Source organism: Hyperolius riggenbachi, chromosome 12, assembly GCF_040937935.1.
Source record: "Hyperolius riggenbachi isolate aHypRig1 chromosome 12, aHypRig1.pri, whole genome shotgun sequence".
Classification (NCBI taxonomy): domain Eukaryota; kingdom Metazoa; phylum Chordata; class Amphibia; order Anura; family Hyperoliidae; genus Hyperolius; species Hyperolius riggenbachi.
Window position 1 is genome coordinate 223,801,092 of NC_090657.1, and position 17,235 is coordinate 223,818,326.

The following is a 17,235-nucleotide window of genomic DNA, read 5'->3' on the forward strand; positions in this document are numbered from 1 at the left end:
AATACTTTTTTTGTTTTTGTTTTAATACTCTAATTCCCTATAAACTAAACAAGCCTCGCCCACAGCTTTTCCAGAGAGCCTTGGCACTGTAGCAAGGGCCCATGGGAGCTCAGTCTGGGCAGGAGGAGGAGGAGGTTACTAGCCAGAGATTTCAGAGGCAGAGGGGAGGGGGAGGAGGAGTGGGGATTAGGCTGAGTGCTGAAGATGCAGATAAGCTTTTGCCTGTGTGTAATGTTTACAAACATGGCTGCTGTCATTGTATCACAGAAAGAAATAATCATATTCTATTGAAGCTGTCTGTAGCTAGATTTGCTGTGTAAACTATCTAAACTTTAGATAAGATATATAGACAAGTTACTTGTTCTAGTTAGTTTTTCATCTCGGATCCGCTTTAAGAGCAGACCCCTCACCCACTTCCTTACTAGCTATTCACATGTAGGTGTGAGGACCAAATGCTGGCCTTGTAGCAGAATAAGCAGATAGCGATCAGTCCCTTTTGGTTTCTCTCTCAAAACTCTCTGATTTTTCTCTCCACAAAACTGTGGATAGACAATAGAAGACTTCCTTTATTAATAATGCAAGATGTGTTTATTGCAGACAAAGACAAATATATTTTCCGGTTCCTAAAAATCAGCCTAATAGCTCCTCCAATTTATAGCAGTTGAGTGGCTATGGAAACAGTTATTCAACGTTCACTGAGCACACGTGTTACCTTACTGCTATTTGGTGTCATTTGATCAAACATCGGCCGTAGGTTACAAATCTGCCCTCGCATTTGCTGTGCGCCAATCTGGACAGAAATGGTGCAGGTTATCGGTAAATTGTATAATTCTATGCTTGTACAAAAACTCTGCCTATCATGTTCTGCAGGAAGTAAACACGCCTACTTTTCAGGTAAGCCAGCCCCAAAACTCAGATGGTATAAAAGTTCGGTCAGTACCGACCCCTCCCAGTCTTCCAAATCCCACTGACAAGAACTTTCTCCAGGCATGCGTTCCTAGGAGGACCGGCGCATGCCAGATAAGGACTTTTGATATCAATGCCTGCATTTGAACTGGACTTTATTTCATTCAATATTCCACACGGACTGCATTTAGCTAAGTAAACCTTCACCCTTACTCCCTTTTTATTTTAAGCTTTGTGTTTATATGTTAATTGGTGTATATAAATGTGTGTGATGCATTTTTGTTATTAAAATGTTTAGAAATCGGTTTAACGGTTTTGACCTGTTCCTGAACATACACAATCGTACTTCCTCCTCCGGAAGCGTTACCTTGTGTTTTATAGTATCTTGTACCTACAACCCGTATGCTTGAATCGGGCACAGATAGACAGATCTGGCGCCGATCCCTGCGTACAGCTAAGGGTTAAGTTACAGTGTTCTCAGTGTGGTAATAGAGTTACAGTCGTGCGCTGACTCACACGTGGTGGCAAGCATTTGAATGGTATGTGTGTGGTGAATCCTTTGGAGTCAGAACACTCCTTGGCTTGTCGGTTCATAGATTGCGAATCCACATATGGGCATCTATGCGCAAAGTGACAGCGAGACCGAGTTTCTGAATCTGAGCTATTGATCCAATCAAGGATCGGCCCTTGTGGTTCTTGACACCTCATACTACATGAAGGTGGTAAAATTGGTCAGTGATTGTCCAATCAAAATTGTATGTGTATGCACTCTAAAGCCTAGTACACACTTTCAATTATAATTTTTTTAATCACTTAACAATGTTACCATCTCCATGTAGTGTGTAACAAGCATGGATCTGGCGGTTGCTGACTCGCAGGGGGAGGTCTGCAGCCGCCTCTCTCCCTGGCTCTCAAGCATTATCCGTTCCCTTGGCGTCTAGCACGCCGGGAACGATGTTATCTCCAGCTCATAGGGTTTCTGTCTGAGACAGAAGGAGCGTCAGCTGACCTGCCGGTCGGCTGACATCACTGATGACTCTCGCCGCGCCGATTGCCAGATTTCGTGGTGGGAGTGGCTGGAAGCGTGCCACTGCTTCTTAAGCCTCCAGCTTTCTTTCGTTCCCTGTCTGCTGTCGTGAATACTTTGTGTTAGCGCTCAGACCTTAGACTAGTGCCAGATGTTGAAACCAAGGACTTCACACCAAGACTAGGATTGTTGTTATATTGTATTTGATTACCTGTGTATGATTCTGGCTATACCTCTGACCTTGCTTCCTGCTTCTGTACTTCTGCCTATCTGATTAGTTGCTGAACTCTGCCTGATTACTGATTACTCTTCTGTCTCAGGATTCTGTACTGATACTTATCTCTCTGTTGCTGAACCTAGCCTGTCTGAGCTCTCTACTCACCAGTGGGCCCTCGCCACTGGTGAGGTACTATTGTCTCACTAGCTTCTCTGGGGAGATAGTTTCTTATTGCTCCATTAGTGACTGATAGCACCTTTCCAGCTCCTCTGGAAAGGTCTGATCAAGTCTATACAGTCACTTTCACTACTAGCACCTTGTCAGCCCCTCTGGTAAAGGACTAGTTTGTATTCTCCTATTCTCTCACTGTTTGTACCTATCCCAGCCCTTTGGAAAGGTCTGTGCTAGTATATACAGTCAGTGTACTGATCGTACTTTACCAGCTCCCCTGGTAAAGTTCCTCTCTACTATTAAAGTTACGGTTGCACTAATACACAACTCTGTCAGTATCTCTACCAGCTATACTTGCATTATTGGTGATTCTGCAGATCACCACATAATCAGGTATAGTGTCTGTATTGTTGGTGATACTGCAGATCACCTATAATCAGACATCTGAGTTGCAGCACCCAACCGTTACATAGTGTCACACTTTGCCCAATGGGCCTCACCAAAATGTACAAATAGGTTATACTTAAACCTCTCCTTGTTTACCAGGGGTATGTCAGTATAATTTTACCCTGGGATTCTAGGACACATTAAAAGCATCACTGGACTGGTCATCAATCAAAAGGGGAATGATACAATAGGTGACTTGCAGTCCAGTGCTATGGCATGGGTCTTTGCTGATCCCCCCCACACATCAATATTTTAGTGGGGTGTAGCTATCTCGTCTGCACTTGGACACTAGACAATGTTTTTCACCTAGAGTCCCCTCGTAACCCAGCTGTGATTATTGTCACACATTTAAAGGATACCTGAAGGGACGTGACATGATGAGATAGACATGTGTATATACTGTGCCTATTACACAAATAACTATGCTGGTTTCCTTTTTCCCCTCTCTGCCTGAAAGAGTTAAATATCAGGTATGTAAGTGGCTGCCTCAGTCCTGACTCAGAGAGGAAGTGACTACAGTGTGACCCTCACTGATAAGAAATTCCCCTTTGTATCTCTTTCTTTCTCTCAGAAGCCATTGTCTGCTAGGAAAGTGTTTTATAGTTAGAATTTCTTATCAGTGAGGGTCAGACTGTAGTCACTTCCTGTCTGAGTCAGGACTGAGTCAGCCACTTACATACCTGATATTTAACTCTTTCAGGCACAGAAAGAAAAAAAGGAACATAGCATAATTATTTATGTGCTAGGCATTGTACATACACATGTCTATCTCATCATGTCACTTCAGGTATCCTTTAAAACAAAACATAAACACCTATAAATATACATGTGCAGCGAGGTCTACAGTTATCGCCCTATAAGGCAACTTTGGTGAACAGCTGATTTGTAAGTATCACCTCATATCTGGCCCCATAGGGGTCAGTGTTTCCTGCAGACACAAGGCAAAACTTATATACTGTAATAAAAATTGTGATCAATAAACGTCATTTTATCCTTGCATTCTCTACATTGGTAGCCTCTGTGCATACTAAGGCTTAGATGATCCTGTTACATCCACCACATGCTTGTTGCTGCTTTTTATTTTTCATTCTATATGTGGAGTATCACTATACTTTCCACTGACAAGCATACACTGGCATGAGAACAGCTGATGCCTCAAGTGGTTACTGGTCTGAGCACAGTATGGGGGAGTCCTGGGACCAATCTCTCCTGTGGACCTGAGCACTTTACCCCTCAGAGGACATAAAGTGGTTCTATATGACCTGTTGGTGGAATGTGTCAAACAAAAGTGGTTTGTACTGACGTTAAGAGTAATATAAGGGGTAACATTTCACTAAACACAGCTTTTAGATTGGCCTGCCATGCGCATAGCAACCCACTCCAAATATCAGATATACCACAAGTATTTCCAACACACATTACAGGCGCCCCACTTGAGCCTGGGACACAGGAGCTGTGATGCCTTGTCCATGAGCCACAAGGTCTTCACTCGGAGGGGTTATCAGGATTTCTCAGCATTACTGTCAGAGCTCTTACCTCCATCTCCTAACCACATGTGCTTGTCCATCATATTTCACAAATCAAGAGAGTCCTCAGGACTAGAACCAGGTTATCCATCACACTGCTGTATTATCTCCCGATTACTAATGCCCTGGGCCGCTTCACTAAATGGATGTCAGTTCTGAGGTTTTATCTCTGACTTATTCTGCCCATGACTGGTGCAGTGAAACATGAATTCAAGTCCCTCTAGATGAAAATGGCTTTATTTCTTGGATATTTGCTTCTTGGAGTTCCTGGATATGCTGTTAGATTTGAAGTGTAGATGTGAAGTATGATGGACGAAGAGATCTGTGTATGACCAGAGCTGGTGGCTCAGGTAGTTAGAGGTCTGACCTGCTGTGCTGGAGGCCTGAGTTCAATCCCCTTACTGGGAAAGTCAAACTTGGAGGAAATAATGTACATTATTAGGTGTGTTTCCTAGGTGGGGAGACAAAAAAAAAAAAGTTGGGGGAAATTTTTACTAAGTATGAAAGTGGGCTGTCCTGAGCAAGACAGCCCACTCTAAATATTGTCAGATGGATAGACCACATAGACATGGGGTAAGGGGGAAGAGGCCCCAAGCTATCTGGTGTCAGAGTCCAGGATTGAACTCAGGTTTCTCAGCACTGCTGTCAGAGACCCTTACCTCTGAGCTATCTCCTTCTCCTGACCAAATGTGCTCGTCCATCGTATTTCACACGTAGAATAGCTTGACAACTTAATAAAGAGATTACAAGATCAGAGCACGAATCTCCACCAGGATTGAACTCAGGTTTCTCTGCACTGCTGTCAGAGACCCACACCACTGAGCTATCTCCTTCTCCTGACCATATGTGCTCGTCCATCATATTTCACAAGTAGAACAGCTTAATAAAAAGATAACAAGAATCTCCACCAGGATTGAACTCAGGTTTCTCTGCACTGCTGTCAGAGACCCACACCACTGAGCTATCTCCTTCTCCTGACCATATGTGCTCGTCCATCATATTTCACAAGTAGAACAGCTTAATAAAAAGATAACAAGAATCTCCACTAGGATTGAACTCAGGTTTCTCTGCACTGCTGTCAGAGACCCACACCACTGAGCTATCTCCTTCTCCTGACCATATGTGCTCGTCCATCATATTTCACAAGTAGAACAGCTTAATAAAAAGATAACAAGAATCTCCACCAGGATTGAACTCAGCTCAGCGGTATAGGTCTCTGACAGCAGTGCAGAGAAACCTGAGTTCAATCCTGGTGGAGATTCTTGTTATCTTTTTATTAAGCTGTTCTACTTGTGAAATATGATGGACGAGCACATATGGTCAGGAGAAGGAGATAGCTCAGCGGTATAGGTCTCTGACAGCAGTGCAGAGAAACCTATCTCCTTCTCCTGACCATATGTGCTCGTCCATCGTATTTCACAAGTAGAACATCTTTATAAAGAGATAACAAGAATCTCCACTAGGATTGAACTCAGGTTTCTCTGCACTGCTGTCAGAGACTCACACCACTGAGCTATCTCCTTCCCTTGACCATATGTGCTCATCCATCCTATTTCACAAGTAGAACAGCTTGATTGCTTAATAAAGAGATAAGATTAGAGCAAGAATCTCCACCAGAATTCAACACATGCTGGGCATACACAGGTCGATCCGCCGGCCGATTAGCCGCCAGATCAACTCCCGCAGCGTTTCTGCTTGTCCGCATGGATCGATCCCCGCTCATCCCCGCCAGGGGCTCCTTATCAGCCGCTTGATTCCCCGCTATTGTCTGCCGGCGGGGATCGAGCGAGGAATCTCTCCGGCAGGTCATCGGACCTGTCGGATATTATCAATCAAGCCATCAGCGGCTTGATTGATACGCCTGCAGTCGAGCCGTGTATGCCAGGCATCAGGCTTCTCAGCACTGCTGTCAGAGACCCATACCACTGAGCTATCTCCTTCTACTGACTGCTCTCAACTTTATAAAAAAAAACAACAAGGCTCAAAACCACAACTTTAAACACCTTCCAAATGCGTTTACTGGCTGATTATCTCTTGGCATTTAGCTCAAGTGATTCATTTCTCATGGAACATCAATACACACACCTAAGGAGTAAAACACTGCTACCACTATGATTCAAACCCAGGTCTCCAAAGGTACAGCCCAGAAGAATTGTTGTTTCTAAGCCCTGTGGTTCCAAATTTCCTATTGATAGAATGGGTCAAAGTAATTTGTTATAAAGATTAGTTAGATACATTTTTTATTTATTTATAACCTTTGTAGTGGGCTGCCCTGAGCAAAGCAGCCAAATAAAAACATTGTCAGATGTACAAAGCACCAAGCAATGGCCAGTTCCATACTATTCTGTGACGCAGGTGGCTTGTCCATGGCCACAAGGCCTCCACTCAGAGGAGTTACAACTCAGGTCTTTCAGCAGTAAACTTGGAGTCCATCCAGGATTTAAAGTTGCCCATCATATTTCACAGGTAGAAGGAAGTCCTAACTCAGTAAAAGCCAAGAAGGCTGGAACTTGGGTTTTCTACACTTTGCCAGAGATTTGCCTAGCTGCTAATCCCCCCAGCCAAAGCCAGGACTAGATATTAGGAGATTAATTGTTCATGGATCATCAAATCTACACCATACCTAGAGAGAAAACCACTGCTACCACTGTAAGTCAAACCCAGGTTCTACAGCCTGTGCACCCATATAGCAGCACACTAACCCAAGCACCTGCTAATAACCCAGGGTGCTGCTTATGGACGTCAAATGTATTTCTTCTTTGCTTTACAGAGTTTTTGTCTTACCCCATAATTGCAAATTCATGCAGTAAATCTTGGAGTGTCAATAGATGACCTTTACAAACTCACTAAACAATTCCCCAGTTGTAAGTCTTTTGCCAAATCATTTTTGGATTTGAGTCCAATGCGATAGACAACGCTATGTAGGTGTCCACCACAGTGGAGCTTTGTGGTGCATCGTAATTCCTACTTTGTAAATCAGAACGTCGCACTGCAAAGCAAAAGCATGTCGACCTGCATGGAAATTTATTTCTACTTTGTAGCAGGGCTGGTTATAGACTTTTTGCCACCTGAAGCAATACATTGTGAGGGGGCCCCACCAACACCCATCCCCCAACAGATGTCTGTGCAAAGCCGGACCAGATAGGAAAGACACATCAGGCTGCACATTGCAGGCACTGGCACTCGCTTACCTCCCTCTGCTTCTTCCAAGACAGCATCTCCTCCCTGTTGGCCTCCAGCATCTGATCGCCAGGATGCCAGGTATGTGCTGCACGTCATCTCATCCACCCACCCCCAGCAGATTAGCGATGGGTTCACCAGCCACACGTGAAGTGCTGCTTCCTCTCTAACTACAGCAGCGCTTCATGTGACCCGACCTGTAGCCATGGATACAGGACGCTGGATGGGTGGATGGAGATCCCATCGGCTGGAACAGGGGTGCCTCTGGCCTTTCTGTCACCCCAGGCGGAAAATATGTGGCGCCCCCCCCCCCCCCTTTTTTGCTAATGAGTGTACTTGGGTGCAAATACTTAAAGGTACCCCTGTTTGGATGGATAGATAGATAGATAGATAGATAGATAGATAGATAGATAGATGGAGAGAGAGGCAGAGATAGGGAGAGAGAGAGAGAGAGAGAGAAAAGGAGAGAGATATAAGGAGATAGATAGAGGGAGGGAGAGATAGATAGATGGAAACAGAGTGTAAGGCTTGGTGGTGTATTCTCCACAGTCAGCATGCAACGCATGAGCTGGCGTGGAGGAGGTACACACACTAGCACCAGGAAACAGGCTATCCCTAGTATAGTGGAGGGGAGGACTGACTCCAATAGGAGATTGTGGCGCACAGAGCCGGTGCAGATCTGACAGCCACAAACAATGCTTTCGTTATAACGTCTCAGCGCAAAGTAGCGCTGAGCGCATAAACCAGAACTGAGGAGATCAGGACAGGTAGACAGAATGAACGCTTGCTAGCTAGCGGCTACTTAGCGACAGCAAGCGTCCAAAACCAGACAGACTGGAATGAGGCAGCCAATGCGATGCGGCGATGGCGTGCCTCACAAAGACAGGACAGGACAGTCAGAAAATAGCAGGATTAAGATAGATGAACGTAACACAGATAAATATACAATAAGTATGTTATCCTAGCGTATTACAATTACAGCTATCAATGAAACTATTTGTAACGTCTGACTAACATATGTATATATCGGCAATGAACCGATATATGACATAAGCAGGAACGCTGACTAACACTGGAGCAAAACAGGGAACAGGGCTCAGAAGGATTCGCTATCTCTTCGCAGAGATGAACGCAATCCACAAACGGTAACAGGACAGGATTCAGAAGGATTCGTTATCTCTTCGCAGAGATGAACGCAATCCACAAACAGTGACAGAACAGGATTCAGAAGGATTCGTTATCTCTTCGCAGAGATGAACGCAATCCACAAACGGTACCAGGAACAGGATAACTAGCTCAGCACGGGTGCTCACGGTACGCGCAAACTACCAAAACGTGCTGGAAGGCTGACTAACTGCACACAGGATATAAACAGTTCGTGTACGTATACATCAGCGACACTGATGTATTAACGTAACACAAATACAAGGAAAATAATAAACGTGCTGGTATGCATATATATTGGCAATGAACCAATATATGATGCAAAGACCAGCAAAGTATCTTTATAACAAGAAACACGATCGGGGGCTAAAGCGACAGCAAGGCAGGCTTAAGCTGAAGCTATGAAAACCCAAGGAAACCCTGCAGGAAGCAGATCTTTATACTGAGGTCATCCAATGGGAGCAGACATGCAGATTCCCACACAGGTGAATGATAATCAGTCACAAGCTGACAGCAGGGAAAGACAGACAAAACTATGCAGCTTGCATGGAAATAGATCAGAACTGCCTGAGCTGCAGCACTACTACTTCCAGTAATAGCTGCTGCAGCAGCGATCATTACACAGAGATAGATAGATAGATAGATAGACAGACAGACAGACAGACAGACACATAGTCCCCAACAGTCCCGATTTGATCGGGACTGTACCGATTTGGGGGGCCCCTCCCGCCATCCCGCGCTGCCCCCCTTCTGTCCCGGCCGCTGGGCAGAGAGAAGGAAAAAAATTGATCGAGGCACCAGCCCCGGGGATCTGTATGTGGGATGGATTGCCGCCGCTATTTATTTCTCCCTCCCTCCCTCCTAATGTGTCCCCGGCTTCCCCCCGCACAGTAATATGGGCAGCGGAGCGGGCAGTGAGTCTTACCACTGCCTCTCCGCTGCGTACCGGGATCTCCTCTGATCTTCTCGCTTCCTGTGACGTCACAGGAAGCGAGAAGATCAGAGGAGATCCCGGTACGCAGCGAAGAGGCAGTGGTAAGACTCACTGCCCGCTCCGCTGCCCATATTACTGTGCGGGGGGGAAGGGGACACTGGGGGACACATTAGGAGGGAGGGAGAAGGATAATGATGGCGGCGGCGGCCATACATGCCGCATACCGGGCGGGCTGGTGCCTCGATCGGCTTTTTTCCCCCCCTCTCTCTGCCTGGCCACCCCCCTCCTCCTCCTCACCACCACCACCCCGGCACCCTCCCATTTGGGAGTAATTTAATAACAAAATTATTTAAAAAAAAACAAACTTTTTTTCCCCTGGGGTGGGCGTGACTAGGGGGTTGGGGGCGTGGCCAGGGGTGTGGCCTAATTGTCCCGTTTTGGGACATTGAAATGTTGGGAGGTATGGACAGACAGATAGATAGAGGTGGAGGGAGAGAGGGGCAGTGGTGGAGGGAGAGAGGGGCAGTGTAGATAGAGAGAGAGAGAGAGAGAGAGAGAGAGAGATAGGGAGGGAGGGGGGGGGATAGATATATATAGATAGATAGATAGATAGACAGATAGAAGTGGAGGGAGAGAGGGGCAGTGTAGATAGATAGATAGATAGAGAGAGAGAGAGATAAGGAGATAGATAGAGAGATATAGGGAGAGAGAGAGAGAGAGAGAGAGAGAGGGGGGAAGATAGATAGAGGTGGAGGGAGAGAGGGGCAGTGTAGATAGAGAGAGAGAGAGAGAGAGAGATAAGGAGATAGATAGAGAGATATAGGGAGAGAGAGGGGGGTGGGGGAGAAAGATATAGACAGATAGATAGAGGTGGAGGGAGAGAGGGGCAGTGTAGATAGATAGAGAGAGAGAGAGAGAGATAAGGAGATAGATAGAGAGATATAGGGAGAGAGAGAGAGCGAGAGGGGGGGGGGGGGGGGAGATAAATAGATAGACTACCAGTCCACACCTGTCCTGTCAGAACACTGCAGTGCACAGTAAGACACACTGACACTGTGCACACAGATGCCCATGCTGTGCTTGTTTATAGCAGCTACAACCCCCCTCCCCCCACAATAATAGAAAATAAATGCCGCCCTCCACCCTCTAAACACACTAAACTTAGTCTGCTCTGCCTCTCATATCCTCCTCCCCCGGCCAATAGAAAGAATGTTGCTCCAACTTCCCTCACCACAGCCACGAATCCCCCTCACCTGCCATCCAGAGATCTGAGTGTGGCAGAGAGCTGACACTAACATTATCCCCAGGAGACGCGTGACCCAGCCAGCCCCAGAAGACAGTGAATGTGCAGCAAGGCAGAAAGAGCAACTGCGTTCCCGAGTCCCCGCTGTCTCACAGCTGTTATGTTACTTACAGCCGCCCACAGAGTTCAGTGCTGGCTCTTCTCTCTTGGCTAGTCCCAGGCAGTCCCTCTTCTCCATGCCCTTAGTATCAGCGGGCATGCCGAGCAGCGGCATATGCCCTACCCGGCACATGTTAACCTAACTTCCGTGCAGCGGGGCGGAACTAAAAGTGGAGGCAAGGCAGAGCACATTTGCTCTCTCTCTATTGGTCCAGGGAGCGCACGAGGTCGCTGCTATAGCGACGTTAGGAATGGATGCCAGGAGGAAAGAGAGTGGCATGCATACTTGTGTTCGAGGTGCACTAAAAGGTCCAGTTGTTGCGCCCAGATGGCAAACGGCGCTCCAAGTGGCTGCCTAGTGTGCCTGTGCCTTTAGGCGCCCTTGGGCTGGAACGCTGAGAGCAGGTGAGTGAAGCGGCGCTGCGCACCTAGGGAGGTGGAGGCAGGCAGTGTGAGGAGGGGGACATTTGGTGAGGGGCTGCCCTCTAATTGTTGCCACCCTGAAGCCTGCGTTTCATGTTGCTTTATGGAATTCCCTGATTAGGCAGCTTGGCATTGGGCCAATCAAGTTCAGCAGGAGGTGCATTTGGTTGAATTCAAGCTGCATAAAATGTTTGCATGCAAGCCAGATTTTTTTTGCCAACATATTTGCCATCTCTGCTGTCTGCTATATGAGTTGAAGTTGGTAATTGTTTATTGTAACTGATGGCCGGGCAAGAAGATGTACCTTGGTTGTTACAGAGAGTTGCCTGGCTGTTCTCTTGATCCTGTGTCTCTAATACTGTGAGGCTAGGAGCACGCCAGGCAGTGCAGAAAACCAGGTGTTTTTTTACATTTTGTGTTTCTAAAGTTTTGCGTGCGTTTATGTATGCAACTGCATTTTTCATGCATTTTTAGTGCATTTCCCTATTTCAGTGGAGTAAAATACAGCATCATTTAACCACTTAAGCCCGAAGGGTTGAAATTTTTTTACATCCGAGCAACTTTCACCCCCCATTCATTTGCCAATAACTTTATCACTACTCATCACAATTAATTGATCTATATCTTGTTTTTTCCGCCACCAATTAGGCTTTCTGTGGGTGGTATATTTTGCTAAGAGCCACTTTACTGTAAATGCATTTTAACAGGAAGAATAAGAAAAAAATGGAAAAAATTCATTATTTCTCAGTTTTCAGCCATTATAGTTTTAAAATAATACATGCCTCCATAATTAAAACTCACGTATTGTATTTGCCCATATGCCCCGGGTATTTAACCGTTAAAATTATGTCCCTATCACAATGTATGGCGCCAATATTTTATTTGGAAATAAAGGTGCATTTTTTCCGTTTTGCGTCCATCACTGTTTAGAAGCCCATAATTTATTAAATCATATTGATATACTCCTTTGACATGAATATTTAAAAAGTTCAGACCCTTAGGTAACTATTTATGTTTTTTTTTTATTATTGTAATTTTTTTTTTTTTTTATTTAAACTTGTATGTGGGTATTTTTTGGTGTGGGAGGTAAACAGGGTTTTTTTTTTATATATTTATCGGTTAATTCTTAAAACTTTTTTTTTTTAGTAGGTGTAATTTGCTATTTGGCCACAAGATGGCCAGAATCAAAAAGTCCTGGGAGCGATCGATCTCGCTCCCAGGCAGAAGAAAGGAGACCAGAGCTCAGAAAAGCCGCAGCGTCTGAAGAGACGCTGTCGGCTTTTCTCCGGGGGGGGTCCGATCAGCGAAAGGGATTTATAATCCCTTTCACTGATCGGTGGGCTAGCGGCCAGCAGCGGGGGCGCGCACGGGGGGGCCCGCGGGCGCGCGCGCGACCTGCGGGAGTGCGCGCAGCCCAACTGGATGAGAAATCTCGTCCAGTTGGGCTTAAGTGGTTAATCAGAAACACATAAATGTATGTAAAACACAGTCCTCTGCGTCTCCACTGAAATACCTTATGTGCTTTTTCCATGCATTTGTAAAATGAAGATATATGCGTTTTGCAATGCGGCCCATAGACTATCATTGTGGGCAAAAAAAAGCATGGGTTTTCCACAACACTAGTGATTCTGCCCACCGTGATCCTAGCCTGAGGCCGTGTTCACACTGGGACATTCTGCTGTATTCCTTGTATAAGAGGAAAGCAACAGAATGGAATGGTAGTACTGCACGTTATGGCCACAAAGCGTTGCATACAGTCAATGAGAAGTGTGCTACACGGTACCTGTTACCTGCATGCAGTGCGTTACCACACCGCAACCCTACTACCGCACTGATAACTGCGCATATTTGGTGCATTGCAGCGCAGTAAGCCCCATTACAAAGCGGCTGCTACACCACAACACACCACTGTACATGTGGCCTGAGCCATAGACCTGGAACAAGCATGCAGGTGCTCCGACTGAAGTCTGACTGGATAAGCTACTTGAGTCAGGTGTGTGATTCAGATACCACTGCAGCCATAGAGATCAGCAGGACAGCCAGGAAACTGGTATTGCTTAAGGGCTCGCTTCCACTATTGCGCTGCGGAATCGCCTGGATTCCACCGCTGATGAAATTGCATGAGGATGCGATTCCCCATGCGGTTTTTGCCACGAATTCGCATGCGTTTTCCCCATGCGCATGCAAATTCGCATAGGTGAGGGTATAAATGCGATTTTAACCATGTCACTGCCTGTGTGAATTTACATTGGTACCTATGTGAATTCGCGGCAAAAAACGCATGGGGAAAACACATGCGATTTCCCTATTAAATACATTGCATGCGATTCACATGCGAGTCGCATGCATTCCACTCGCAGGCAAATTCTGCGGCTCTTTTGTGCGTTTTTTCACCGCTGAAAAAAACCGCACCTCAACAACGCTACAGTGGAAACAGGCCCATCCACTTGCATTACATGTGCGAATCCGCATGCGTCCAACGTGATAGTGGAAACGAGCCCTAAAAACGGAATAAATATGGAAGCCTCGCTTTAGGTTCCCTTTAAAGGGATATGAATGAAGAAGATGAAAAGGATAATCTGCACTGCGGCTGCTTTATTCCAACACGCGAGGCACAAAGTGCAGGACACGTAACAGCGTTTCTTTATAGGTCACATAGCATATCTGAAGAGGGTGATGCGGCGGGTGCTGGGGACAAATTGCCTGACGGCCGTTTCACGCTTCCAATGCGCTTCTACAGAGGCTAAACCGTAGAAGGCATTGTTAGCATGAAACGGCCGTCCGGCAATTTGTCCCCAACACCCACTTCAGATATGGTATGTGACTTTTAACCACTTGCCGACCGCCCACTACCTATGGGCGTCAGCAAAGTGGCACCCCCAGGACCACGTAACGCCACTCAGAGGCGGCACCTGGGGGACTAATTAACCGGGGATTGCGCGCAGGGATGCGGGCGCATCTGCCGGCATTAGGCTCCGTCCACCAGCGATGTCAACCCGCCGGCTGTTTAGAAGCGCCGTCGAGTTGTTAACCCCCGATCTGCCGCAAAAACAAAGTGTATAATACACTTCGTAATGTATACAAAGTGTATTATACAGGCTGCCTCCTGCCCTGGTGGTCCAAGTGTCCGAGAAGGCAGTCCCCCTAGTAAACACCAAAGCACACTGATCCTGCCCCCCCTGATTGCCCACAGCACCCCTCAGACCCCCCCTGATCACCCCCTCAGACCACTGTTTGCACCCAATCACCCCATGTCAATGCTATGTTTTAGATTAGGTCCTAAACTGCCCCCTGGGTGCCCCTGATCAACCCCCCCCCACCACACCCACAGATCATCCCCAGACCCTCCCCCCGTTTACTGTATACATCTTTTCTTCCCTGTAATCACCCACTGATCACCTGTCAATCACCCATCAGTTCAGACCCTAACCTGCCCCTTGCAGGCACCTGATCACCCGCCCGCAGAACTGCCCTCAGATCACCTACCAAGTGCATTGTTTACATCGGTTTTCCCCTCTAATCACCCACGGATCACCCATCAATCACCTTGTCACTGCTACTCATCAAATCAGACCCTCATCTGCTCCTTGCGGGCACCCAATTACCCGCCCATACCCTCAGATCGCCCTCAGACCCCCCTGATCACCTTGCCAGTGCATTGCTTGCATTTATTCTCCCCTCTAATCACACCCTGATCACCTAACATTCACCCCGTCACCACCTGTCACTGCTACCCATCAAATAAGACCCTAATCTGCCCCTTGCGGGCACCCAAACACCCGTACACACCCTCAGATCCCCCTGATCACTTCCCCAGTGCATTATTTACATCTGTTCTCCCCTCTAATCACCCACTGATCACCCATCAATCACCCCATGTCACCACTACCCATCAGATCAGACCCTAATCTGCCCCTTGCAGGTACATAATTTCCCACCCACACCCTCAGATTGCCCTCAGACCCAAAGATCACCTCCCCAGTGCATTGCTTTCATCTATTCCCCCCTCAAATCACCCCGAGACACCAATCAATCACCTCCTGTTACCCCCTAGCACTCCTATGCATCAGATCAGGCCCTAATCTGCCCCCTGTGGGCTTCTGATCACCCAGCCAAACCCTCACCCGCTCCACTGCAGTGACAGATTTTTTTTCTGATCACTGCTGGTCTCTACGACTTAATTGTGGCCAACCGTTATGCCACACAATACGCAACCGCCAATCCAAGAACCTACCATGCCCAGCCTTTCCGGTGGAAACCACTCCAAGTTTCCGAACGTAACATTTTTTGGGGCCTTCTCCTTAATATGGGTCTAGTCAAAAAGAATGTATTGTGGTCTTATTGGTCTACGCATCCAATACATCACATGCCCATGTTCTCTGCTGCCGTGTCCAGGTCACGATTTGAGAACATCCTGGGCCTATGCACTTCAGTGCCAATACAACCTGTCATCTAAGAGGCCACCCTGCTTATGACCGGTTCCACAAAATTCAGCCCCTCAAACCACCTGTCATCAAAATTTGCAGATGCTTATACCCCTGAGCAGTCATTTTGAGGCATTTGGTTTCCAGACTACTCCTCACGGTTTTGGGCCCCTAAAATGCCAGGGCAGTATAGGAACCCCACAAGTGACCCCATTTTAGAAAGAAGACACCCCAAGGTATTCCATTAGGTGTATGATGAGTTCATAGAAGATTTTATTTTTTGTCACAAGTTTGTGAAAAAATAAAACAAAAATCAATTTCTGCCAAGTGTCATTTTCCGCTAACTTGTGACAAAAAATAAAATCTTCTATGAACTCACCAAACTCCTAATGGAATACCTTGGGGTGTCTTCTTTCTAAAATGGGGTCACTTGTGCGGTTCCTATACTACTCTGGCATTTTAGGGGCCCTAAACCGTGAGGAGTAGTCTAGAAACCAAATGCCTCGTGAATAGGGCTTTGGGCCCCTTAGCGCACCTAGGCTGCAAAAAAGTGTCACACGTGGTATCGCCATACTCAGGAGAAGTAGAACAATGTGTTTTGGGGTGTATTTTTACACATACCCATGCTGGGTGGGAGAAAAATCTCTGTAAATAGGCAATTGTGGGTTTAAAAAAAAAAAAAAAAATCTAATTTACAGAGATATTTCTCCCACCCAGCATGGGTATGTGTAAAAATACATGATATAATAAAAACTAAAGATCACATCAGCAATCAAATAACACCAAAAGAAAGCTGTATTAGTGACAAGAAAAAGGAGATAAAATTCATTTAGATAGTAGGTTGTATGACCGAGCAATAAACCATTAAAGCTGCAGTGGTCTGAATGGAAAAAAAAAAGTGTCTAGTCCTTAAGGGGTTTTATGACTGCAGTCCTTAAAGGAATACTGTAGGTGGGGGGGGGGGGGGGGGGTGTCGCTCCTGGTGACATCAGTGGAAACGAGGACACGGCAACGCAGGCACAGTGGTTTTCAGACTTTAAAGTCTGAAATTCCAGAAGTGAACTGGAGGCGGGGCCGAAGCATCGGTGAGTGGCTGCGCGGGCACAGGATGTCTGCGGGGGCCATTAGAAGCCCCGGGTAAGTTCAATTCATTTTCCCCTGACCCCTCTACAGTGTCCCTTTTAGAGATGGGCCGAACGGTTCGCCGGCGAACGGTTCCAGGCGAACTTTGGGGGTTCGCGTTCGCCTCCATCAGGCGAACTTTTGCGGAAGTTCGATTCGCCCCATAATGCTGTATTGAGCAAAATTTTTAGCCTCCATTTCACTGTCAGCAGACATGTTATTGTCAAACACACTGCTTTCAGTGCTAGAGAACTCGCCCACCCTCCCTTCAAGCTAGGTCCTTTATACCTAT